Source organism: Phragmites australis, chromosome 22, assembly GCF_958298935.1.
Source record: "Phragmites australis chromosome 22, lpPhrAust1.1, whole genome shotgun sequence".
NCBI classification, from domain to species: domain Eukaryota; kingdom Viridiplantae; phylum Streptophyta; class Magnoliopsida; order Poales; family Poaceae; genus Phragmites; species Phragmites australis.
This window is the reverse complement of record NC_084942.1, coordinates 14134226-14146397: the sequence shown is the minus strand read 5'-3', so window position 1 is coordinate 14146397 and position 12172 is coordinate 14134226. Positions and strand designations below refer to the sequence as shown.

At 42.8% G+C, this 12172-nt stretch overlaps 1 pseudogene; it reads left to right on the top strand.

The window, feature by feature from the left end:
- The first annotated feature begins 1200 nt into the window (after positions 1-1200).
- LOC133905247 (WD repeat-containing protein GTS1-like) lies at positions 1201-2581 on the top strand (annotated as a pseudogene).
- Positions 2582-12172: the final 9591 nt, after the last annotated feature.

Below are 12172 nucleotides of genomic sequence, written 5' to 3'. Positions count from 1 at the left end.
CTGATGCTTGTGCCTTCCATCTTCGGCTGCCGCCAATGTGTAATGGCCAATGATGGCACCTAGCTGTCCTCCTATTTTATGGTCCTCAACAATACTGTGATTCTGCTTCTGGTGAAATGATGCAGCACAATGGCTCATTTGGAGGAGCCAAAGGCAAAGAGAGGAAGAGAGGGGTCAAAAAGGCAAAGGGGTTCTTTTTTAATTCTAGTTCCTGGGTCATTATAGCCAGGTCATCTCATTGGCTAACTAGGATGCCCCATCAGCGTTATAACATGATGATTTATGGCAGTGGATTGGGGTTGGACTGGTTTAGATTGTTGGAAGGTGGAAAGTGAACAATTTGAAGTTGAGGGGTGTTTTCGAAACCTGGGCCATGACTCCACATTTTGAGGGAGGTAAATGTTATTATTGCTTATTTTTACAACGTGATATCAATCAATAGTGTCGTATGTTCTCCCACTGCATGGCAAGTTATAGCTACTTCTACCACTTCAGCACCAAACATTTCATCAATATGCTGTTATTGCATCACTTAAATTCATTTTGCATTAACTTATTTCATCTCAGCCGCAGGGTATTCACTTTCAATTTCTGGACTGGGTGATTATTAGCACGTGTTGTCCTGATTTGTTACTCTTTGTTGGACAGATCAAATTTGCCCCAAATCAACAGAGTAAGCTCATTTCTGCGGCCGTTGATGGATTAGTATGTGTCTTTGACACCGATGGCGGCATTGATGAGGACAGTCATCTGCTATCAATATGTCATAGCTCTCTACTGTTGTGTCTTAAATACTCCTGTCATGTTTAACTCGACAAATAGTTATAGGTTACGACTTACGAGTTCAATATGTTGTTACTTGTTAGTAACCTATTCAATAGTGCTTGAAGTTATGTTTCTCACAGTTTCATATAGCAATGTTATCATGATGGTGAACTTTTATAGTAATTCTATTATTATTAAGCTACATAGTTCTCTATATATCAGTTCTCTACGTGTAGTTTTTTTTTTAATGGTAGCTGGCGCCCCTTTTATTTTGTTGATTGACAAGTAAAATGTTGCTCATTACTAGTATTATTTAGGTTTGATATACAAGATTATGCACTTAAAGCTTTTCATTAATGATTCTGACAGTTATTTGCACACATCTTATCAATTTCTGATGATTGTCTCTGATTTTTTTTTTATCTCCCCTAGGTTATGAATGCAGAAACATCTGTTGCCAAAGTGGGGTTGTTTGGAAATATGTATCAGAAGCTTTGGTGTTTAACCCATATTGAGACATTAAGGTAACATCTTTCTGCATAGTTATTTTGTTGCTCATTCAATAGTACAATTGGTAAAAAAAATTATTCCGAGGCTTCTACCCTTCGCCTTGATAATCAGAATGCATCCCTACTTGTTTCAAAGTTCAAATTATTAAATTACGAAAGCTTGGATGGTTATGCTTTCCTTAAACTCTTACAGTATCTGGGACTGGAATGATGGGACTAGAGAATTGAGTATAGAAGATGCTCGTTCCTTGGCCACTGATAGGTGGAACCTTAACCACGTAAGTATCCAGTACTGCTTGATTTTGTTGTACATTTATGCTATTCAGCCTTTCATGGAGCTTTGATGATACTTAAGGACAGTTTCATATAGATTATTAGAAAGCTGTTCCGACATTACAATCAATATTGATGTTCCACACTTCTTTTCCTCCTTCAGGTACGTGGTGTGCGACAAAGAAAGGCATTCGAAATAAGTGATAACTTCATTTGATTCTTGAGAAATGAGTCTGGTTGTAATTCTCCATTATTTATAATTCGTCCTTGGATATCTGTTCTTGAGTTAATGCCATTTCTCTGGTGAAACTATATAGGATAGTGTTGTTTAATCAAAAGACTTGTTTCTCATTTCCATTTCTGTTTCATATAACCTATACAGCCATACCAACTACCATTTTATTTCCTCGAAGAAGATACCATATTGTTTGCTTTTTTGATGGTTGCCTTTTTTACTCTTTTCCCGAGGATATAGTTATCATCGCCAATAGTTCAGTGAAGCAAATGATTTTGTTTGTATTTTTAAGTTTGAACGTACTAAGGAAGAGAATTGTTCCCTTTCCTCGAATTCTATTATTTTTCAAATTTGGCAGGTTGTGTTCTCTTTTCTTAACTTGTACATTTTTCATATATGGCAGGTTGACTATTTTGTTGACTGTCACTACTCTCTGTCCGATGACCAGCTATGGTTGATTGGCGGCACAACTGCAGGAACATTAGGTTACTTCCCTGTAAGAAACGATCCTGTGGGAGCAATAGGTTCAGCGAAAACTATTCTAGAAGGGCCGTGTTTCCAGCTGCAAGCACCCATCAGAGCCTTGGGCAAAATAGGGGCATATTTGGATGGACTGGAGGTGAAGATGGCCGTTTATGTTGCTGGCGCTCTGACGAAATCGCAGAGATAAACAAATCTTGGATCTCTAATTCGCTAGTGTCGAGGCTGCAAAAGAGAATCAAAAGCCGACATCAGCCCTACTAGCTGCTAAGATTCCTTGGTTAGTTAACAAATCCATGTGTGATTGCTACTCATTGAAAAAGGCATGTTTATCTTAATTCCTCTTAAATTTAGGTCATGATGGACATGTCCCTGCCGCACATTCTAGTGCAGTTTTGGCTTTAGCTACTGTTTGAGAATGCCACCATAGTTGCACCTGGTAGGTCCTCTAGTTTTGATTCTCCAACTGATTGTCTAATCTAGCAAAGATTATGAAAAAACAGAGTATTAAAACTTTCGTGCTCGGTAACTTCATCTGAACGCTGAATTGAGCAGATGATGATATGTCCATTTTGACTAGCTCGACAAGGCATTGAGAACTTAAGTGGGATATATGGAGTACCTTTGAACTGTTTATCCACAGGAGATGCCTGTTTTGGAATACATGTTTCCCTAATTCATTTGTGCTCTTCTTCAAGTGTTTTGGGTGCAATTGCATAAAAAAAACCTAAAGAACCTATTTTTTATTCTAAAATACCCATCCCTGGTTGATGTGTCACACCCCAAATATCCTAACCTAGTCACCGAGCACGCATATGCATCATTACATTATACTTTTGGTTTTGTGTTAAACGTTTCAAAAAACTTTTTGAAATGTTACGTCGATAAATGACTCGCATTGCCATCATATATATGAGTGGGAATTGTTGTAAGGTAGTTTAGATGGCCCAAAAACATTTAAGAAGGATAAGGAAAAGAATTGAAAGAAACGGAGAAAAAAAGAGGACTTTCTGCACGTCGGCCTAGCCTGTGATCTGACCTGCATCCCTCGTGGTCTGACCACCACACCTCAGAGGCACCACATAAGACCCCCTCGACTCTCTCACTCACTTCGTCCTCCACTAAAACCGAGAGAGAGAAAGAGAGAGGGCGACCACCTCGACCACCATGACGGCTGGAGATTGACAGACAAGGCTTCCCCAAGCTTCTTGAAGGCTTCCCCAAGCTCCTTCCCATCATCTTCCTCGCCGGAGAATCTTACCCACATCTTCTTCCACCTCAAGGCCAGCCACCACCCCGGAGCCCGATCTTTGAATCGAAGCTTCCACGGAATCGGCCAACCTTCTATATAGCTTCCCCACACCAAGGTAAGACTTCCCCGACCGTTTTCCCCATCATCCCCAAACTTGAATCGAACACCATTAGTGTAGGCTCGAGCTCCACCCTTAGCCATGGACGTCATCCATGGGGTCCTTGAGTTTGGCCCCGTGCATGTCGCCCAAACAACCCAAAGTGAACTCTCCTAGCCTTGTAGAGTGTTTTGGTACCACTCTTGGTCGAAAGCATCGCTGGAGCCTTCGCCGGTGACCTCGCCGAGGTGCTGCCGGCCAGGCCCAGCGATCTGACCACCACCTGGGCCGTCTGACCGTCGGAATGAGACTTGGCCGGTTGGACTTCGAGTCAGACTCCGTAGTCAGGAGTCAGACAGCCACTTGGTCGGTCTAACCGCTAGACCTAGCGGTCTGACCACCATGGGTCCAGTTTGACCATTAGGTTTACTTAGTACCATTTTGTTCTCTGTCTATGTTCGACCCCCACAGTCTAACCGCCACCCTACCTGATCTGATCGTCAGTCACTCAGTACCCACTGAGCTTAGGTTTCCTCATGCGATGTTTAAACCTTTTCTAGCCTAATCGATTAGCGTTCTTTTGTAAATGTTTTCATGACATGTCATGTTGCATCTCGTTCATGATCATGCATCATAAAGCATATCTCTTCACTCGTTCTTTTATTTATTTGATGAATTATTTCATTGATTAGAGAGTGACATGTCGACGATTTAAGAAGTCGAGACGGACATGGAACTGGAGTTGTATGTGAACAAAGAACCAGAAAACCAAGGCAAGCATATATTATATTGCACCCTTATTTTAAAATGGCCACACTACTACAGAACAGTACATCACTATCGGCTCCAAAACCACCTTCACTGTCGGTTTTGGAGCCAGCAGTGGGTAACAGACAGGGATAGTCCCCGACTATCACTGCCGGCCCGGGAAACCGACATAAGGGGGTTATCACTGCCGGCTGAAACCTTTAGTTGGCAGTGATGCCCCCTTGGTAGCCTTCCTCCTTGTCGCATACTCTCTACTAGAAGGTACGGTGCCATTTGAAGGTCTCTCACGCGTGGATGGCACAATGGGTTCATGAAACTCGTCATTTGGGTTGATAACATGTTCCATGAAGAACCTGGCGATCTGTTATTGAAGGGCATGTATTTTTGCAGGTTGTAACGCACTTGTGCGTAGTTTGGAGCACTACGTTTGAAGAATCGAAAGAATTAGTCCTTGAACACGTATAGAAATTGAAAGGAAGGCATCAATATGTAATTTCATACCTCAAGATCATTGAACCTGACAGTGTCTCCGTCAAGGCTGAATGCGTGCATGTTAGTAACAACATAAAACCCGCATATATTGTTGCCGAGTGGCTGCCTCATACACTTCAAGAGGAAAGGATTTGTCAGTGGAATGAATTGAACCTTTTTATTCAGTAGGAAATGCAAGACATGAATATTCCCTGCGTACCGGAAAGTCAGTTTTTACATCATACTACTTTCTGAATGGAAAGTGAGGGTAGACTTCTAGGAGATGGCTGAGGAGAGGGAGATCTTTGAGGCTACGGCGGCCCAGGGTGTCGTGGAGAGTAGAGGTTCTCGGGAGCTGTCCCTGGTGAAAACACTATGTAGGCATTCTCCCACGCGATGAATGTGTGCTCGTTCTCTCCTATAGTGTCCACCCCCTCCTCTGCGGGTAGTCCACCTCAACATGATGGTACTAGTCAACTGCCTTGTCTACTTCAACCACGGCGTACCCCTCCGATATCGGATGCCCGTGCAAATGTTCATGGTAGCCTTGGGGATAAGCCACGCCGGAAGCCACCTTGATGGTAATGTTCCTAGCATCAATATGTAGTTCACACGGTGTCTATGCTGTGATGAGGTTCACAGGATAAGTGATGGGGTCAACTCCTGGAACTCCCATAGACACACAGCTACTCCGATGACCACCGGGGCTAGAGCGCGCAACAGTAGGAGATGTTGCCAGCTGTTCCTGTTCGTTCCCAATGGCACCCCGTTCGCGCATGAGGGCTTGTTGTACTGCTTGTGCTATTTTTTCATCTGTATGTTCCCCCTCACGTTGTAGCACTTGTTCAAGCATTTCCAACATCCTAGCTTGTTCTGCATCTCGTTCTGCATCTCGCTCTACTTGGGATCTCTTTCGACTCTTGTAACTGTTGACGGCGTCTGGGAATCCATATTTCCAACCAATCACACCAACGCCTCGTGTGCAACCACCGTGCTCCTTGTTTCCCAGGGTTAAGGTGAGCTCGTCCATATCCCTGTCTGGATTGAAAGAGCCTTGTGCAGACTGCGCGTGGGCTTCCACAAGCTTTTTTGCAAGAGTTTGTGCCACTTCCTGGTCTTTGAAGGTCATAAAGTATAAGCTTCCATCAGACGAGTAAGAAGCACCCCTCCCAAGAAGAAAGCACGTCGATCGTTCACTCCAGCCCTCCATCTTTGGCGTGACACCTCTCTCTCGCAGTTCATCTAGCTCTTTCAACCACTGACGTTATTTCCTCACGTATCCATGACTACCAACTTTGTGGGGGTAGAGGTTCTTCTTTGAGTTTTCTTTGTTCACCTCACTCAACCTTTGTGCTTCTTCCAACAACTTGTAAACCGCAAAGGCTTGCCAATGATCTTCCAGTTGCGGCCATATGCTGAAATTTGGCGTTGTACCTTTCTGCACATAGGTTATGTTCAGTGCGCCCTTCCAATTCTTAAATGAAAGGCCCATGATCATTAGCGTCTTACGCTTAACTACTTCCATATATGTCCCTTCAGGGAAGTCGAACTTCTCTAATATCTTGGGCCACAAGATGTCATTCTTGATTGAATCAGGAACCACGTGTGAATCACCTCCTTGGCCAGTCGACAATCTGTAGTTGATACGCACGTGATCCTTAACAACTATCTCACAGACTAACTTGTATGGCCCCAGAACTCTCTCTAGTGAAGTTGGCTCCCCTGCTGGTGAGACCTTCGGGATCACAAATCATCCCGTGAAGTTGGCTCCCCTGCTGGTGAGACCTTCGGGATCACAAATCATCCCGTAAGCATCTTCGAGGGACCACAGACACGATGCCGCTCCTGGGATTGCTCAGCCATCTACAAATAAGCGAAAAAAGTATTGAGAACCTATACGATCATATGTACAATAGATGAATTCATCTACTTATGAATTACCTCAGCACCTCCACTACCGTCTGTTTGGTCCAGGTTGAGGTAGGTACTGGGGCTACCTTCTTCAATGTGTGACGGCGGCACATCTCCTTCCGACACCTGGGCCAGATCAGAGGAGGCACCTTCCTGAGTGTTCTGCATCTGATGGTGATGAGCGGTTGGTGATGGCATCACTTCCTAAGAGTTCTGCATACGATGACGACGAGCAGTTGAGTGTCCTATAGATACAGAGCTGAGGAAGGAGGGAGGGAGTCAATTTATAGAATGCATACACATACAATATTGTAAATGAATACGTTATGACCACATTTAACAAAAAAGGTCACATCTTACATAGGAAAATAGGCATAAAGGTACTGACAATTTACACATTGATCTTACAAGTCACATCATCTTACATAGCAAAATAATGATAAGGGGCCTTCCGGTATAGCGTCGCGTCGGTCACTTTCACAGGATGGGCTCCCCTTGGGAACAACCAAAACTAGGATTATGACATCTTTACACGTGAAATCACACTTCTTCTTATTTTCGAAGTTAGCCAATTTTAGCTCGGCTTGGATGACTTGACTGTTGTATGCCGCAACAGCTTTATGTTTGGACTTGTATCATTTGTAACATGCTCCTTTGAATCCATTAACTTGTGTGTGGCATTCCTCCTAACTGGAGAACACTCCACTTTGCCGACCACGATGAACAACATACCATGTCATAGCAGTCCTAACTTTTAGAGAATTTTCAAAAATGATATACTACAAACCACACTAATACCAAAAAATATTACTGCGAAGAAAAAATAGTGTTCATGTTACATTACAACACAATACAAATAAATTACAGGAGCTCATTCCATTGATGGCCAAGCCGTGGGCTAAAGTAATAAAGATTGTTCTTGCAAAAAACTATTCAAATTAAATAATACAACACTATTCAAATTTCTTGCAAAAAACTTGGATATAATAGGAGTAAAACAAGTATGAAAATAGTGTAATTTTTAATACAACATATAACATAAGTACAAAAGAAATACGGCCTCAGTGGCTATACCAAATGGCCTTATTAGGCACAAATAAGAGTGATGAAGGACATTGACCACACTTTGGACAAATCCTTCTTCTTCCACTATTATGTGAACCTAATAAGGCCATGTTCTTGCATCCTCGAGCCATATCTGTGGACAAATCCTTCTTCTTCCACTATTATGTGAACCTAATAAGGCCATGTTCTTGCATCCTCAAGCCATATCATCATCGGCAAAATTGCCTCTCAGTTCCATTCCAAGATACAAGTGTTGTAAATAATAATGTGATAATAAGAAATGACAGCAATTCGTAATCAAAAATTTCCGATGACATGTGTACAGCAAGAATTGGACAGTAGGTGTATAAAAGTACTCTCAGGAAATGAATAACAATTGGCCCCAGGACAATCAAGATCTTGCCCCCTAATTGTTCTATTGAGTACATCAACGACTAGACAATTTACTAAGTTCTCATCTAGTTATTAAAACCTGGACAGAATTCTCAAAAATTACACAATATAAACATCGGACTTTGCTGCTATACCAAATCAGAGAGCACAGATTCTGAAAAGGACAATCAATTTCCTACCGAGACAGAAATAGAGACTGAACAACAGGATTCAAACAAGTACAGACCAACAAGAACCGCCGCAAGTCTCACCAAGGGCTACCACAAATATCAGACAACTAGATCGAGAATCACAGGTCTAAACTATTGTACTCAGTAAATTGCCCAGTCTCAGTGTATCAATTCATCATCGAGCAAAGGGAATATGTACCAGTACTATCTGGAACAGAAGAGGGGAAATACTCACAAGCATCTATTCTTATCATTTGAAAATACAAAAGGACCAAGGTAGCATATGTTCTTATCATTTGAACACACAAAAGGACCACAAGCAGCATATGTTCTTATCATTTGAACACAAAAGGACCACAAGCAACATCTGTTCTTATCATTTTAACACACAAAAGAACTGAGGCAACATCTGTTCTTATCATTTGAACACACAAAAGGACCAAGGCAGCATATGTTCTTATCATTTGAACACACAAAATGACCGAGGCATCAACTGTTCTTATCATTTGAACACACAAAAGGTCCGAGGCAGCATCTGTTCTTATCTTTTGAACACACAAAAGGACCGAGGCAGTATCTGTTCTTATCATTTGAACACACAAAAAACCCAAGGCAACATCTGCTCTTCTCATTTTAACACACAAAAGGACCAGCACACAAGCATCTGTTCTTATCATCTGAAACCCTAGGAATCAAAGGGGAGAAGGAAACGGAGGGGGAGCTGGGAGGCCTACCTCGACATCAGGGTGGTGGTCCTCGGCAACGGCGGTGGTGGATGAGGGCGCACGGCACGACAGCACGGGCTCCTCGGCATCGGGGAGGAGCCGGCGGGCTCCTCGACGTCGGGATGGTGGTCCTCGGCGATGGCGGCGGTGGACGAGGGCGCAGGGCATAGCAGTGCGGGCTCCTCAGCATCGGGGTGCTCAACGGGGAGGAGGCGGCGGGCTCCTCGACTTCGGGTTGGTGGTCCTCGGCGACGTCGGTGGTGGACGAGGGTGCAGTGCACAGCAGCACGGGCTCCTCGGCGTCAGTGAGGAGGCGGCGGGCTCCTCAGTGTCGAGGTGGTGGTCCTCGGCGACGGCGATGGTGGACAAGGGTTCAAGGCACGGTAGCGTGGGCTCCTCAGTGTCGGGAGGTGATTCGGCGGAGGGCATAGGCTAGTAACGGGAAGTGTCAGAGGGCGCAGGCGTCGAGCACTTTTATAGGGGAGGTCTTTCACTACATGCTCAATATGACGACCGGCAGTGAAAGGGTACGTTCACTACCGGCTCTAGAGGACGACCGACAGTGAAACAAATATCACTACCAGCCCAAGAAGTCCACCGGCAGTGATATGACGACTAGCAGTGAAAGGGTACCTTCACTGCCGGTTCAAGAGGACGACCGACAGTGAAACAAATATCACTGCCGGTCCAAGAAGTCCACCGGCAATGAAACAACTTTCACTGTCGGCCGAATATGTTTACCGGCAGTGAAACCCCTTTCACTGCAGGTGCGGGGAGCAAAAAATTTGTTATAGCTACGCGCGCGCACAGAGACTCAAACCCACGACCTGCCCCAAGTAAGACCGAACAAACTGCTGCGCTACTCAAGTGTCTTAGCTTAAGTTTGTACTATCTATATTTATTAACACTCTATTGACCTAAAATCCTAAAACATATTTATCTAAATTTGAACTTGGTATATACCTAAATTAAGTTTTGTATATACCTAAATTTCATGGTTCAATTTTCTAATTCAATAAAAAATTAAAATAAATATGTTCATACCTAAGTTTCTATATTTGGGCTTGCTAATTAATTAAAAAATATAATGGAGCTTCCTATATATCATAATTTCATTGATAAATATTTTAAATCATTAAAAATTGAAAATAAATATGCTCATAGCTATATCTAATATAAATCATGTAATATGCAAATAGCAATATGCTAGTGCTATTGCTAATTCACTAAAAGTCAAAAATAGTAATACATAGCAATAGTGCTTGTGCTATTGCTAATTCATTAAAAATAAAAAATCAATATGCTCAATAATAAAGACAGTTTCCACCATAAACTACAATTTGAAGCTTTCATAATATTAGTGAGGTATAATTGCATCTAAAACAAATTCATACATAGTAATTCGTGTCCTTCATTAATATGCAAATAAAGCTACTTAATCTGTTTTAACGATTCGCCCTTCATTATGATCACGATGTATATAGGGAGGTTCGTCGGTGTCTTCCATGGGACCTAGGTCGATGTGCTCTCCGAAAGGAGGTAGCACATCAAATTGATTGTAATCTTCCTCATCGACGATATTCTCCACTCCGAAAATCCTTCTTTTTCCTTGAAGAACCACGTGGCGCTCTTCCTTGTTAGCCGGGTCTGGGTCCTTTACATAGAAGACTTGTGTAACATCATTTGCAATGAATGGTGCTTCGCTGTATCCAACAAATTTTTGGTCCACTGTAGTCATACCGTACTTGTCGATCTTCACGCCCCCTCGGAGTCTGACCCATTGGCACTGAAAAAGAGGAACATTTAACACTCTATAGTCGAGCTCCCAGATCTCCTCTATGAATCCGTAGTAGGTCTCCCTATTTCCATTGCAGTCGTAGGCATTTATACAGACACCACTATTTTGGTTGGTGCTCTTATTATCCTGAGCTCTCGTATAAAATGTATAGCCATTTATGTCATATCTTTGGAATGTGAGGATTGTAGTTAACAGTCCGTGAGCCAACACATTCAATTGAGCACACTCTATTTGCTTATCCATCACCTGTTTATGTAATCAGGCGCCAAAAATGATCTCAGTGCTCTCACGCAATCCAAACATCGGACTTCCCTAGGTTTTTGGTGCGTAGCATCTTCTGGTGTTCTTCAACATACGGGTCCACTACAACTGATTGTTGCAAAACTACGAAATGTGCTTGCATGAATGAAACAGGGTCGTTAGTGCGGAATGAGTTTGCACCTATCATCCTTTTCCCCTGTAGCCTCCTCTCATGGCGAGATACTGGCACACCAATCGATTTGAGATTCATGTAGTTGACGCAGAAATCAATGACCTCCTCGGTTCCCCAACCTTCAGCCATGCAACCTTCCAGCCGATTTCGGTTATGAACATATTTCTTCAGAACTCCCATAAACCTCTTGAAAGGGTACATCTAGTGCAGAAACATAGGGCCAAAAATCCTTATCTCTTTCACAATGTGAACAATAAGATGCACCATGATATCAAAAAACGATGGAGGGAAACACGCCTCAAACTATGATAGAGTCTCGACCACGTCTTCGTGCAGCTTATCTAGCTTGGTCGGATCGATGGCCTTCTGTGATATTGCGTTGAAGAATGAACACAGCTTTATGATTCGGTTTCAGACCTTCGGCGGCAGAATACCTCTAATCGCAATTGGAAGCATCTGTGTCATCATCACATGACAATCATGAGACTCCATGCCAGTTGATTTCAAATCTTTCATGTTTACTATTCTCTTTATGTTTGCGGAGTAACCGGATGGAACTTTGATTCCATGCAAGCACTTGCACATTGCAATTTTCTCCACCTTGCTAAGACTATAGCTAGCGGGACCAAGATATTTGTTGTCTTCTTCCATATCTTCGGGATGTAGATTCTGTATGAGTTTCAAACGTTTCAGGTCCTTCCGTGCTTGGAGTGTATCCTTTGTTTTGTCAGGTATGTCTAGTAATGTACCAATCAAGCTATCACACATGTTCTTCTCAATGTGCATGACATCAATTGCGTGTTAAACCACCAAATCCAGCCAATAAG